The sequence below is a fragment of the Oncorhynchus keta genome, chromosome 12 (assembly GCF_023373465.1).
Source record: "Oncorhynchus keta strain PuntledgeMale-10-30-2019 chromosome 12, Oket_V2, whole genome shotgun sequence".
NCBI lineage: Eukaryota > Metazoa > Chordata > Actinopteri > Salmoniformes > Salmonidae > Oncorhynchus > Oncorhynchus keta.
The window spans coordinates 42510744-42526357 of NC_068432.1; positions in this window are offsets into that span (position 1 = coordinate 42510744).

Here is a 15614-nt window from a genome sequence, read left to right on the forward strand (position 1 = left end):
TGACTCCCCTCTGCCACATCCCTCTCAGACCGCTGACTCCCCTCTGCCACATCCCTCTCAGACCACTGACTCCCCTCTGCCACATCCCGCTCAGACCGCTGACTACCCTCTGCCACATCCCGCTCAGACCACTGACTACCCTCTGCCACATCCCTCTCAGACCGCTGACTCCCCTCTGCCACATCCCTCTCAGACCGCTGACTCCCCTCTGCCACATCCCTCTCAGACCACTGACTCCCCTCTGCCACATCCCTCTCAGACCGCTGACTCCCCTCTGCCACATCCCTCTCAGACCGCTGACTCCCCTCTGCCACATCCCGCTCAGACCGCTGACTCCCCTCTGCCACATCCCTCTCAGACCGCTGACTCCCCTCTGCCACATCCCTCTCAGACCGCTGACTCCCCTCTGCCACATCCCGCTCAGACCGCTGACTACCCTCTGCCACATCCCGCTCAGACCACTGACTACCCTCTGCCACATCCCTCTCAGACCGCTGACTACCCTCTGCCACATCCCTCTCAGACCGCTGACTCCCCTCTGGCACATCCCGCTCAGACCGCTGACTACCCTCTGCCACATCCCGCTCAACACTCCCCACTTACACCCCATCACTCATACCAGGCTTCTCCTCCACTACCTGGGAGACTAGCCCCACCTGAACCCCCTCCTGTACCCCATTACTCGTAATGGGCATCTCCCCCACTACCTGGGAGACTAGCTCCACATGAACCCCGTCCTGTACCCCATCACTCATATAGGCCATCTCCTCACCATCTCCTCACCAGTCCGAGGAAATGGCTCCCCAGATCCGTCCTTACCTCCTACAACAATATTTTTCTGCTGCATAACAAACGCTATGTTCCCCTCTGGTACATGTTGCAACTCCGTTACCTCAACACAGACAACTTGTTCCTCAGCAACAGGTGCTTGTGACTGCTCTACCACTGTCAGCCCACCTCTCCTTACATCAGTGGGCCCAGGCATTACGAGGACCACCTGCACCCCTCCCTTCTCGGGCAAGCATGTCGCTTGTGGCCAACATCCCAACACTCAACACTGTTGACTACCTGTATTAGCATAAGCCATATACAGTCTGTTGTCATACTTGACTTTAAATGATAACTCCAAAGTCTGCTCCGGTGAGTCCAAAAACATAAACACCTGTCGCCGAAACAATGCTTCAAAGCCGAGTGTTTGTAAACCCAACGGGACAATCTTAATTGAACTTGCAAACTTCCCAAACCACAATAACTCGTGCTCCAATAGTTAGCTCATTGGGAATAAATGGCGGTACATTCGATATCGTTACCCTTGTTGACGGAGAAAAAAGCAGCGTAACTTCTGGAACTTCTGGAGAGAGTTTGCTGCACTGAAAGTAAAGGGGCTGAATAATTTTGCACGCCCAATTTTTCAGTTTTTGATTTGTTAAAAAAGTTTGAAATATCCACTAAATGTCGTTCCACTTCATGATTGTGTCCCACTTGTTGTTGATTCTTCACAAAAAAAATACAGTTTTATATCTTTATGTTTGAAGCCTGAAATGTGGCAAAAGGTTGCAAAGTTCAAGGGGGCCGAATACTTTCGCAAGGCACTGTATATAACATTTTGGTTACTGTTTACATTAAGTTGCTCCTCTACCGGTAAATGAATGCAGTAATAGTACACAAGTAACCACATTGGGTTAATTACATAGCTAGTGATCCAGTAATTTAATTTCAATGTGAATGCTGATGATGAGTGGTGAATCACGCAAGAAGAACATAGTGCCAAAACAGTGTCTATGTGTCAGAATCTCCCTAGGAGAGGTGGGTGTGGAGTCAGGCGCAGGAGAGCAATAATTTCAAGAAGGGTGTTTGTTTTATTACTGGTCCACCAACACAACAGGTACAGGACCACAGAAGCAGCCTCAAGAAAACAGGAACGCAGTCTAGTAAAAAAACTAAGGAAACACACTCCTCTACCAAACTAACGTGCGGGAAAAACAGTCCTGAAAATAAACCTACTTAACCTGTTGAACCTATGGGGGCGCTGTGTCATTATTGGATAAAAAGACGTGCCCGTTTTAAGCACAATATTTTGTCACGAAAAGATGCGACTCTGCATGGAATTGACAGCCTTGAAAAGACACAACTCTGACGTCTCCAAAACTGCAAAGATATTATCTGTGCGTGCCCCAGAACTAATGCAACAGGCGAAACCAAGATGAAGTTTCATACAGGAAATGCCCCGGATTCTGAAGGTGCTGTGTTCCAATGTCTCCTTATATGGCTGTGAATGCGCCAGGAATGAGCCTGCGCTTTCTGTATATTCCCTGAGGTGTCTGCAGCATTGTGACGTGTTTGTAGGCATATCATTGGAAGATTGACCATAAGAGACTACATTTACCTGGTGTCCCGCCCGGTGTCCTGTGTGCGTAATCTGTAAGTCCATGCGCGTTCCATTTCTTCAGAATTGAAAGTAAACTGCCACGATGGATTTTATCGTCGATAGATATGTGAAAAACACCTTGAGGATTGATTCTAAACATCGTTTGCCATGTTTCTGTCGATATTATGGAGTTAATTTGGAAAACAGTTCGCATTTTAATGACTTATTTTTTTTTCCTTACCCAAACGCAATGAACAAAACAGAGCGATTAGTCGACACAAATAATATTTTTTGTAAAAACGGAACATTTGCTATCTAACAGAGTCTCCTCATTGAAAACATCTGAAGTTCTTCAAGGGTAAATGATTTTATTTGAATGCTTTTATGGTTTTTGTGGAAAATGTTGCATGCTGAATGCTAATGCTAAATGGTATGTTAGCCATCAATACTGTTACACAAATGCTTGTTTTGCAATGGTTGAGAAGCATATTTTGAAAATCTGAGATGACAGTGTTGTTAACAAAAGGCTAAGCTTGAGAGCAAATAGATTAATTTCATTTCATTTGCGATTTTCATGAATAGTTAACGTTGTGTTATGCTAATAAGCTTGCTGATAGATTTACACAATCCTGGATACAGGGTTTTTTTCGTAGCTAAACGTGACACAGAAAACGGAGCGATTTGTCCTAAACAAATAATCTTTCAGGAAAAACTGAACATTTGCTATCTGAGAGTCTCCTCATTGAAAACATCTGAAGTTCTTCAAAGGTAAATGATTTTAGTTGAATGCATTTATGGTTTTTGTGGAAAATGTTGCATGCTTAATGCTAACGATAAATGCTACGCTAAATGCTACGTTAGCCATCAATACTGTTACACAAATGCTTGTTTTGCAATGGTTGAGAAGCATATTTTGAAAATCTGAGATGACAGTGTTGTTAACAAAAGGCTAAGCTTGAGAGCAAATAGATTAATTTCATTTAATTTGCGATTTTCATGAATAGTTAACGTTGCGTTATGGTAATGAGCTTGAGGCTGTAGTCACGATACCGGATCCGGGATGGCTCGACGCAAGAAGTTAACAGTAAAAAAAAAAACGCAACCCAAACCAACGACAGTAACACAAACAATCCCGCACAAAACCTAGTGGGTAGGGCGAGATTAAATACCCCACTGATTAGCTAAACTAGACACAGGTGAACACAAGACAGACAAAACCAAACGAAAAAGAAAAGGGATCGGTGGCAGCTAGTAGGCCGGCGAACGACGACCCCCGAGTGCCACCCGAACAGGGAGAGGAGCCACCTTCGGGGGAAGTCGTGACACTATGCCAGAAAGAGTATCCACCCTAACAGTGCCTGCTTTCACTTACAACAGTGGTGGGAGGAGAAAAGAGTCAGTGCTACCAATCGATTTGTTTGATTCGCCTCCAAAAGGTAAATAAGGCAAATCGGGAGCCAATTAAATAATTTGGGGCAATCAGGAAGTCTCCCTGTAGACTACAGGAGGACAGTGAGGTTGATGAGAATAGTGTTTTCTTAGACGCCAGCTGTGAATGGAAATCAATGCTAATAATGTATCTGAAAGATTGGAGTAAAGTGTTTGGGCTGGCCCTCTGAAAAACACAGAGGAATGGAACACCCTCAGGAGGATGGGTTGAACAACTAGACTAACATTAGATTTGTATATAAACGTTATTTCTTTTTGAATCACTTCAGGTTCCCCACAGTAGGATTCTTTCATTTTAAAGAGCTACACTCCCCTACTTTTGTATTTGGAGATTGAAGCTAAAACTTTTAATTTGGCTCTATACTCCAGCATTTTGGATTTGAGATCAAATTTATTTCTATCACGTAATGACTACATCAAGATAGTGACTCTACAAACTAATTGGATGCGTTTGCAGTTTGTTTTGGTTGTGTTTCAGATTATGTTGTGAATGGTAAATAATGTAGTGTGTAATTTTGCACTCTTTTTTTGTAAATAAATCAACTTTTTTAGTAAATAAGAAAATAATATTTTTATGAACAATTCTACATTAATGGGGATGCTACCATGACTACGGATAATCATAAATAATGATGAGTGAGAAGGTTATAAAGGCATAAAAATCATACCCCGCATAAAATTCTAGCCTCATCTGTTAATGGTTACCATGTTTTGAGGGCCTTTTCCTACTAGAACTGACAAATGCACTAATTGTTAGTCCCTCTGGATAACAGCGTCTGCTAAATGACATTTTTTTTGTTTAAGAAGTTATTCATTTTATCTTAAATACAAAATGCTAGAGTATAGAGCCATATAAAATGTTTCAGCATCACTGTCCAAATAAATACGTAGGGGAGTGTACATGACAAGAGGACCAGCTATAGGTGATCAACCAGTTTAATTGATATAATAATGATTACTCTAGAAGAATAAAGCAAGAGATTAAATTGGTGATGCTCCATAAATAGGGAGAGTTAGTGGGCTATATATACTCTGTCTCAACATACAGGATGCAGTAGCATAATATGGCATAAGAGGAGAGGACCTGCCCATGGACAAAGTGGGTCATGACTCAGTAGGACTACTTTACACTACGAGGCTCAGGGGAGATGGAGGTGAAAGTTTAATTTGACAGGCGACAACACCTTTGAAATTCTCAGAAGAAAGAAGGAGCAATATCTTTGAAGAAATGTAAACTGGACAATGACGTAATTTGAGATTGTCGTCCACAGCTGAGATATACAGTGCCTTCAAAAAGTATTTAGACCCCTTGACTTTTTCCACATTTTGTTACGTTACAGCCTTATTATAAAAAATGTTTTATTTTATTATCCGTTGCAATCTACACACAATACCTCAATGACAAAGCAAAAACAATTTTTTATAAGTTTGAGCAAATGTATTCAGACCTTTTCTATGAGACTTGAAATTGAGCTCAGGTGCATCCTGTTTCCAATTGTTCATCCTTGAGATGTTTCTACAACTTGATTGGAGTCCACCTGTGGTAAATTCAATTGATTAGACATGATTTGGAAAGGCACACACCTGTCTATATAAGGTCCCACAGTTGACAGTGCATGTCAGAGCAAAATCCAAGCCATGAGGTCAAAGGAATTATCCGTAGAGGTCAGAGACTGGATTGTGTCGAGGCACAGACCTGGAGAAGGGTACCAAAAAATATCTGCCGCATTGAAGGTCCCCAAGAAAGCAGTGGCCTCCATCATTCTTAAATGGAAGAGGTTTGGAACCACCAAGACTCTCCCCAGAGATCGGTACCCGGCCAAACTGAGCAATCGGGGGAGAAGGGCCTTGGTCAAGGAGGTGACCAAGAACCCAATGGCCACTCTGACAGAGCTCCAGAGGTCCTCTGTGGAGATGGGAGAAACTTCCAGAAGGACAACGATCTCTGCAGCACTCCACCAATCAGGCCTCAATGGTAAGAGTGGCCAGACTCCTCAGTAAAAGGCACATGACAGCCCGCTTGGAGTTTGCCAAAAAGCACCTAGACTCTCAGATAATGAGAAAAAAGGTTCTCTGGCCTGATGAAACCAAGACTGAACTCTTAGGCCTGAATGCCAAGCGTCACATCTGGAGGAAACCTGGCACCATACGGTGACGCATGATGGTAGAAGGATCATGCTGTGCCAGGGACTGGGAGACTTACCAGGATCAAGGCAAAGATGAATAGAGCAAAGTACAGAGAAATCCTTGATGAAAACCTGCTCCAGAGTGCTCAGGATCTCAGACTGGGGCAAAGATTCTCCTTCCAACGGGACAACGACCCTAAGCATACAGCCAAGACAATGCAGCAGTGGCTTTGAGACAAGTCTCAATGTCCTTGAGTGGTCCAGCCAGAGCCCAGACTTAAACCCGATTGAACATCTCTGGAGAGACCTGAAAATAGCTGTGCAGTAACGCTCCCCATCCAACCTGACAGAGCTTGAGAGAATCTGTAGAGAAGAATGGGAGAAACTCCCCAAATACAGGTGTGCCAAGCTTCTAGCGTCATACCCAAGAAGACTCAATGCTGCCAAAGGTGCTTCAACAAAGTACTGAGTAAAGGGTCTGAATACTTATGTAAATGTGATATTTTTTTGTAATAAATTTGCAAATATTTCTAAAACCTGTTTTTTCTTTGTATGTAGATTGGTGAGGGGAAACAAAATGTGGAAAAAGTCAAGGGGTCTGAATACTTTCCAAAGACACTGTATGTTCTCCCCCTGTGGTACAGTATGCATGGTATTGTACATGTGGAGATACAAATTCCTATTCGGTGCTTTAGTGCTCCAAAATCATTATTAGGATAGTTTTCTTGTTGAGATTATGAATATAAAAGTAAATAAAGTGCTAAATAAAATAGTGTGTGCACCAGCACTTGTGCACTTGTGTGTGTGTATGGGTGTGCGAGTTAGATGTTCTTACGTTGCCAGAGCACTCTGCTCGAGTCTCTCCTGCTCACTTGTGATTTTAGAGTTGTAGTCTCTGGCTCGCATCTCCCACACATTTTTCATCAGGTTGGCATCACAGCCCCCCCCCCCCATCACCAGTGGGGCCATCCCCACCGCCTCTGGTATCTTTTCCACCTCAGACATGATGTCTTTCTCTGAGATACAACACAGAAAACATACATTTCATAAACACATCTTGAATGAGCTCAATTTAACTTAAATACCAATGTTATTCAAAGTCAACTGTTGCACTCTATTTCTGTGATCTTTTGTTATGATTATGCATGTGGAAGTTATTAACTTTTATCAGAAAGTAGTACATAAATGATGAGATGTGTTTCCATTTGAACAAACTTGAATTTGCAATGATTAAACTAAGTGTGCAATATAACATATAATAGAATTTGATTTCCAGAATCTCTCCTCTCATAATAGCAAAAACATGCACCGTATACTGTACATGCAATGGAAAAACAAAACCACTCCATATTAAATAAACTCCATGATTAAAAAATGCTAATTATTTCAGTAAAACACTGTAGAGAATGTTATTTACATATTCACAATACTGCAACTTATTGTTTCCAGGAAACCAACACAATTCAATTCCAGAACATGCACTGCAATTTTTGTTCTTCTATCATTGGCTCACGGGCCGTTTAAACATTTCAAAACACATTTTCTTTCTTTTTAGCAGAAAAACAGCTATAGCAGGAAAGTAAATTAGAAAATAATTGCTTACCAGTGGGTAGCCTACTGTACACAGTCAAACTTGAGACCAACCTGCTCAGAGGCTCAGGGAACAGCACCTCTATACCGTGTCAGTGTCAACTGTAATTAACCTGGTCCTGTGTGACCAGGATGCTTGGAACGACGGCTATTTATAACACCTCTGTGTGATCCGACTCCTCTGGTCCTCTTGTACCGCTGGTGTCCCTGCGGTCAGTCACTGTTACAGCAGTGCAACCAGAAGAATGTCTGTCTATTGTCTTTATTAGATTAGTATGATGATTATTTCAGAATAGAGACCTGTAGTTCTCTAATGCAGCTGACTGGAGACGGACGGGCAGATATGTTGCCTTGGATTTGACAGCAACGGTAGAGAGGCGTCCTCGATACACAAACACATACATAATGTACACGTCGTGATGCCGCTGAGGCTCTCCATCTGCTCAGACATTATTTTCCCCTACTTACACACCAACAGTATCTCTGCACATGCATATAAAGGGAACGCAAATATTTCTAAATGGAAAACTACCACTAATGACTGTAGGTCTAGGAGTCAGATGTTAAGTCGCTTTCAGGTGCCCTTAGAAAATCTCCAAAGACCTTTAGCGTCATTAATTAAATCGACCAAATAGGTTGCCAAGTGGAGCAGCCTGAGGTCATATCAACTGTGAGTTGAGATTCCTTCTCCTTGGTAAGGTTTGGACATGTAAAGTAATTAAGTGGTCACTAGGCTGCAGCATTCCTTCAGCAAACTGTTACAGTAGCCTACACTATGTGTACATCTGTCACGAATCCCGCCGAAGATGGTGCCTCTTCCTGTTCATACTAGCTGCCACCGATCCCCTTTTCTATTTCATTTAGTTGTGTCTGATTAGTTGCACCTGTTTCGTGTTTAGGTTTTGATTGTGGGCTATTTAAACTCAGTAGGCCCGCCGGCTTTTGTGCGGGCTTGTTTTTCTGTGTATGGTGTGTGGTATTCATTTTTCCGATCAGTTTCGTCCTATTTGTTTGGACTGGGTCTTTACGCGCCCTTGTGTGTGTGGCGTGACCGTCTCTCTGTTTTTTTGGAAAATAAAGATCCACATCTTTTGAACTACCCTGCTCTCTACGCCTGACTCCTCCACCCACTATTTATAGAAGCCTGTCTGCTAAAGTGATGCGTATCTGATGTATGGCTGCCCCACACACCAACATGTTAGAGGACTCCTCCCAGGGGGAAATATAGTTGAGCACAAGTTGTTCTGTGTTTCTGATGGCTTCCTCCTCTGTTAAACATGTTATGGTTCATGCACACAGAACATCCTGACCCCTTGAACCCGATTCACCTTTACAATTCAGAGCTATAATTTTACAGTTCTTCTTTCAGTGACAAATAGAAAGTAAAAGATTTCTATATATCATCTATGGACAGAAAGTGCTCAAAACAAACTCATATCAATACTCTCTGGTCTGTATTTACATTGTATAACATCTTGAAATAGGCAGAGGAGAGATATTACATGATTTATTTTCAATCCATCTTGGCTCATTAAGGCAGGATTTGAATGTGATCTGAATGGGCAATGCTTTCAACAAAATGGGTCGCTTTCTAAAAACGTGGATTCATTTGTATTGCATTTTTGACCTCTTTCTCTCCTTATTGTCAACCGTTTCATGCTTCTACCATTGCAGAGGACGTCTTAAATCTACATATTTTCAAACCCCTGATGCATTCCGTTCTGCAGGACATGATTGTATGGGTTTGTATTAAAGCCGTTGAGTTGACATCTTGATTCCTGCCTGGCCTTTTAGAGTGAGTGGGGAAAGTGCAATGTCATTCAGAGGAATATCATCCTCTAATTAACAGGCAAACTGACAACCTTTGCTTGGCTAATAACGATTTATCTGTCATCATACTGTCAATTTTTTTTAAATAAAATATATGTCTTTGTTAATCAGGTCTGTGAATGAATTCTTGCTTGTTATACAGAAGCAGTCTATTACCATGCAGAATTTTGGTTAGGCACATTCAAACTCCAACTGTCACTTTACTCAAAAAGTTTAAATGAGGGACAGTTGAAAGCAAGGACACAAATATTCTGTGGGAAGGACACAAAAAGTTTCAGACTGGCAGACAGGGTCTAACTGGTTCACCATGCTGAATTCTTTCTAACTCAAGTCAACACACTGAGAATTTCCACCCTGAAGTAAAAAGCTCCATGTTGCTATCTAAAGAGCCATCACTCAATGTAATCATCACAGTGTTAAAGTACAACTTTGCTGTTTGCTGTCATAGAGAGTGTGGTAAAACATACTGGCAAGAGAAGATGCTAAAGTACAGCAGAACAGTGTTGCTAGACTCTGTGACTCTGAGCAGAGTATTAATCCCTACTCTTGTTCGATCCATTAATCATGATGTTTGGTCCAACAGGCTCTTGGCGCTCTGAGAGCTCCTTGACCTGGAAGGGATCCAACAGGGTTGAGAGTGACAGCACTGAGACTGCCAGACATCTTGAAAGGCTGGTAATGGCTCACATCAACACCGTTATCCCAGAAACCCTAGACCCACTCCAATTTGCATACCGCCCAAACAGATCCACAGATGATGCAATCTCTATTGCACTTCACACTGCCCTTTCCCACCTGGACAAAAGGAACACTTATGTGAGAATGCTATTCCTTGACAACAGCTCAGCATTCAACACCATAGTGTCCTCAAAGCTCATCACTAACGTAAGGATCCTGGGACTAAACACCACCCTCTGCAACTGGATCCTGGACTTCCTGGCGGGCCACCCCCAGGTGGTGAGGGTAGGTAGCAACACATCTGCCACGCTGATTCTCAACACTGGAGCCCCCCAGGGGTGCGTGCTCAGTCCCCTCCTGTACTCCCGGTTCACCCATGACTGCATGGCCAGGCACGACTCCAACACCATCATTAAATTTGCAGATGACACAACAACGGCCTGATCACCGACAACGACGAGACAGCCTATAGGGAGGAGGTCAGAGACCTGGCCGGGTGGTGCCAGAATAACAACCTATCCCTCAACGTAACCAAGACTAAGGAGATGATTGTGGACTCCAGGAAAAGGAGCACCGAGCACGTCCCCATTCTCATCGATGGGGCTGTAGTGGAGCAGGTTGAGAGCTTCAAGTTCCTTGGTGTCCACATCACCAACAAACTAGAATGGGCCAAACACACCAAGACAGTCGTGAAGAGGGCACGACAAAGCCTATTCCCCCTCAGGGAAATGAAAAGATTTGGCATGGGTCCGGAGCTCCTCCAAAGGTTCTACAGCTGCAACATCGAACGCATCCTGACTGGTTGCATCTGCCTGGTATGGCAATTGCTCAGCCTCCGACCGTAAGGCACGACAGAGGGTAGTGCGTACCGTACCAGTAAATCACTGGGGCTAAGCTGCCTGCCATCCAGGACCTCTACACCAGGCGGTGTCAGAGGAAGGCCCTAAAAATTGTGAAAGACCCCAGCCACGCCAGTCATAGACTGTTCTCTCTACTACTGCATGGCAAGTGGTACCGGAGTGCCAAGTGTAGGACAAAAAGGCTTCTCAACAGTTTTTACCCCCAAGCCATAAGACTCCTGAACATGTAATCAAATGGCTTCCCGGACTATTTGCATTGTGTGTCCCTCCCCAACCCCTCTTTTACGCTGCTGCTACTCTCTGTTTATCATATATGCACAGTCACTTTAACTATACATTCATGTACATATGTACATACTACCTCAATTGGCCCGACCAACCAGTGCTCCCTCACATTGGCTAACCGGGTTATCTGCATTGTGTCCCGCCACCCGCCAATCCCTCTTTATGCTACTGCTATTCTCTGTTCATCATATATGCATAGTCACTTTAACCATATCTACATGTACATACTACCTCAATCCGCCTGACTAACCGGTGTCTGTATGCAGTCTCATTACTTTTATAGCCTCACTACTGTTTTTCACTGTCTTTTTACTGTTGTTTTATTTCTTTACTTACCTATTGTTCACCTAATACATTTTTTGCACTATTGCCTGTAAGTAATTATTTCTACACATGTTGTATTCGGCGCACGTGACAAATAAACTTTGATTTGATTCATTGTGCTGTAACGTTCTTCTCTGCACCGAGCTGGCTGGCCCTGCCGCATTCCTGCAGACATGACCACCCTACACCCCAAACATGAGCAGTGCTCATCTTGTGGAAATGAACATAGAGGGGGAGGTGGGGGTAAAGCGAGGGATCTGTAGGACAGAATGTACATCATTCCTACAGATCCCACATTCTAAACATGTGCAGCTCCAACATCATGTGGGCAGTGGGTGAGAGAGAGACAGAGAGACTGGTTTATAACTGAGTGGTAGTTAGAGCAATAGGTGCAGCATGTGAGTAGGCGAGGCCTGCCCTGATGCTGGTCTAGTGGGTGTGTGAACCTTGCCCTGATGAACCCTGCCCTGATGAGCCCTACCCTGATGCCCTGATGCTGGTCTAGTGGGTGTGTGAACCTTGCCCTGATGAGCCCTGCCCTGATGAGCCCTACCCTGATACCCTGATGCTGGTCTAGTGGGTGTGTGAACCTTGCCCTGATGAGCCCTGCCCTGATGAGCCCTACCCTGATGCCCTGATGCTGGTCTAGTGGGTGTGTGAACCTTGCCTTGATGAGCCCTACCCTGATGCCCTAATGCTAGTCTAGTGGGTGTGTGAACATTGCCCTGATGAGCCCTACCCTGATGCCCTAATGCTAGTCTAGTGGGTGTGTGAACCTTGCCCTGATGAGCCCTACCCTGATGCCCTAATGCTAGTCTAGTGGGTGTGTGAACCTTGCCCTGATGAGCCCTACCCTGATGCCCTAATGCTAGTCTAGTGGGTGTGTGAACCTTGCCCTGATGAGCCCTACCCTGATGCCCTAATGCTAGTCTAGTGGGTGTGTGAACCTTGCCCTGATGAGCACTACCCTGATGCCCTAATGCTAGTCTAGTGGGTGTGTGAACCTTGCCCTGATGAGCACTACCCTGATGCCCTAATGCTAGTCTGGTGGGTGTGTGAACCTTGCCCTGATGAGCACTACCCTGATGCCCTAATGCTGGTCTAGTGGGTGTGTGAACCTTGCCCTGATGAGCACTACCCTGATGCCCTAATGCTGGTCTAGTGGGTGTGCTGTGTGCCGCCAGAGAGGACTGATCCACAGCAATTTTACCACTACAGTAATAGCTCAGACACACCACACAAAGATGAACGGCTAAAAAGAGCAGATGTCTGCGATGTGTTACATCACCTGCTGGGTGGCGATGAATGGTGGAGATTCAACATGTAGAATCGTCGGGAAATGAACAGAAAATGTGGACCGATGTTATGTGGTAAGGGGCGATAGGATGGCCCACCCACTGTGTACAGCCAACATTGGTTATGGCGCGTCTTGCCTCTTACCACTGCAGACTGCAATAATGGAGCTGGATGGAGGTGGATAGAGCTGGGCACCAGCCATAGGCACACTGGATACAGAAAATATTTCACAGAGAAAACAAGTTCCTTCTGCAACCTGTCTGTTCTAATATCTGGACCGAAGCAAATGAAGCTCTATCTAGCTTGGTAGAGGGGGATGTGAGAGAACAGACTCTGAATCAGGGAAATGGGTGTCTAACTCTCACACACAACACGCAAAAACACACACGTCATTGCTGTGCAATATCTTTTCATTCATATATCACTAGCTGGAATTACCTGGCTCTCCAAAGCTGACCTAGAATAAGGAAATCCTCCGCTGTGACATGAAATTCTGAGAGGCTCTGTGAGTTACTAAAGCTTTAAATGGGGAAATAATCCTCTCTCTTTCAACAAGGACATTCCACATACACACAGGCTCACTGTCACACACAGGCACTGTCACACACAGGCACAGACGCACAGACACACAGGCACAGACACAGACATAGGCACGCATACTTTAATCAGTGGAGCATGCACAGAGATGTCCTGCAACTTCTCTACAGCAGTATAATATAATATCCTCTGACATTTCACAGCCCTGTACTGCTATTTTGGTAGACTTGTAAAATGCAAAGTGTGAACAACCAACCAGCAGGAGGCATTAGTGTGCTGACGTTTAAAGGTTGAACACTGAGGCAACCTGGAGGCAGACCGGGGTTCAAATAGCATTTGAAGTCTTCCAATTACTTCAGCTGTGCTTGATTGAGTTTCCTGGCACAATGGAGGCAATGGAATTATTTACAAATGTACAAACCCTACCCATTTGGCATTCCAACTAGACTCAAGCAAACGCTCAAAACTATTTTGAATACTAATTGAATCCAGGTCTGTCTGTATGCGTTGTGCAGGTCACTGTATATCACATTTAAGAGCTTATAAATTTAGCCCTATTTCAAATCGGAGGTTTCTGATTTGCAACTACATCTCACGGTCACGTTCTATTTATGGACCGTTACTTTACAAGCATGCCAGATGTTCTGTTCCTTCTTCTGATGTGTCAATTAAGATACGGATGGAGAAGATTTTGTCCATGCAAAGGAATTTCACCAGTTTTGGGTTCATATTTTATTTGGGATTCAATGCTATTTGTGCATTGGCATTTTCAGTTCATTGCATGAAAACATGACACATATTTGTGAATGATGTAATAACAGTGAATTTGTCCTTTCAGTTGGAAGGAGAGCGTTGAAGCCTACCCATCATGGGCCTTAAGCGTTGTAGCCTACCCATCATGGGCCTTAAGCGTTGTAGCCTACCCATCATGGGCCTTAAGCGTTGTAGCCTACCCATCATGGGCCTTAAGCGTTGTAGCCTACCCATCATGGGCCTTAAGCGTTGTAGCCTACCCATCATGGGCCTTAAGCGTTGTAGCCTACCCATCATGGGCCTTAAGCGTTGTAGCCTACCCATCATGGGCCTTAAGCGTTGTAGCCTACCCATCATGGGCCTTAAGCGTTGTAGCCTACCCATCATGGGCCTTAAGCGTTGTAGCCTACCCATCATGGGCCTTAAGCGTTGTAGCCTACCCATCATGGGCCTTAAGCGTTGTAGCCTACCCATCATGGGCCTTACTGTATATTATAGCTTCAGATGCCTGTTTGTTGTATTATTTCTGGGTGATTAGGTTTTTGAGGAGACTTGTCGGCTTCTACAAAGTTCTTGCCAAGCAGTTGCCAAGACTTTGTTTTGTTTCTGTAATGTCGTTTCTATGCATTGCTTCTATGTTGATTTCATACTACATTCAGGTTTTGTTGTTTCCATGTTGTTTCCAAGTTCTAGCCATACAGTTCTCATACCCCGGGTTTGTTATTTCCAGTACAACATTACCTCAGTACAGTGCCTGTCTATTTTATTCCCCATCTCCCATCCCTGGCTGTCACTCTAATTAGTTCACATATGCTCCTGACAGGGAGACAAGACAGCTTGTCTGACAGGAAATGCACCTGGGCATAGACTCTGTAAATCACCTTTTGACTCTCGCTATTTCTGTCACAGGATGCCTTGGCTGGAACTTTCTCACATTTTCCAGAAGCAAATGGACACAAAAAAATGGCGAAGAAATGGAACAAAGAAAAAAAAGAGATAATTCCCTCTCGGATTCATCATTATAAGGACCCTGACACCATATTTATCAGTCAATTACACTTCATCTAGCATCGAGGGTGAAACACATATGACACATTATTTCATTAAACCCTACCTTTCCCAAAAAATATTATTCTCAAGGCCCAGGCTGAAAAAGAGCTTTTTTCCATTATTTCTATTGTATTTCACACTTTCATATCACAAATGCAAAATATCCACTATAAAAGTCATACAATTAATAAAAAGTCTGCATCACAAATGACACCCTATTCCCTAGATAGTGCCCTAGTCTTGAACAGAGCCATGCAGCCACTATAACTATCTATTTGGTCGTTCCTCTCTGACAGGTTTGATATAATGACAGAGTGTTTGTTTGTTCAATGACATGAAGGTCATGTTTACGGTTCAGGAACAGGGAACAGGAGACTCAGACCACTTTCCCCCATGGACGCTGTCTCAGATTGGGCTTGACCACCTGAACTCACGACCCTGTGCCTGATGTAAGACCCCTCTCACTAG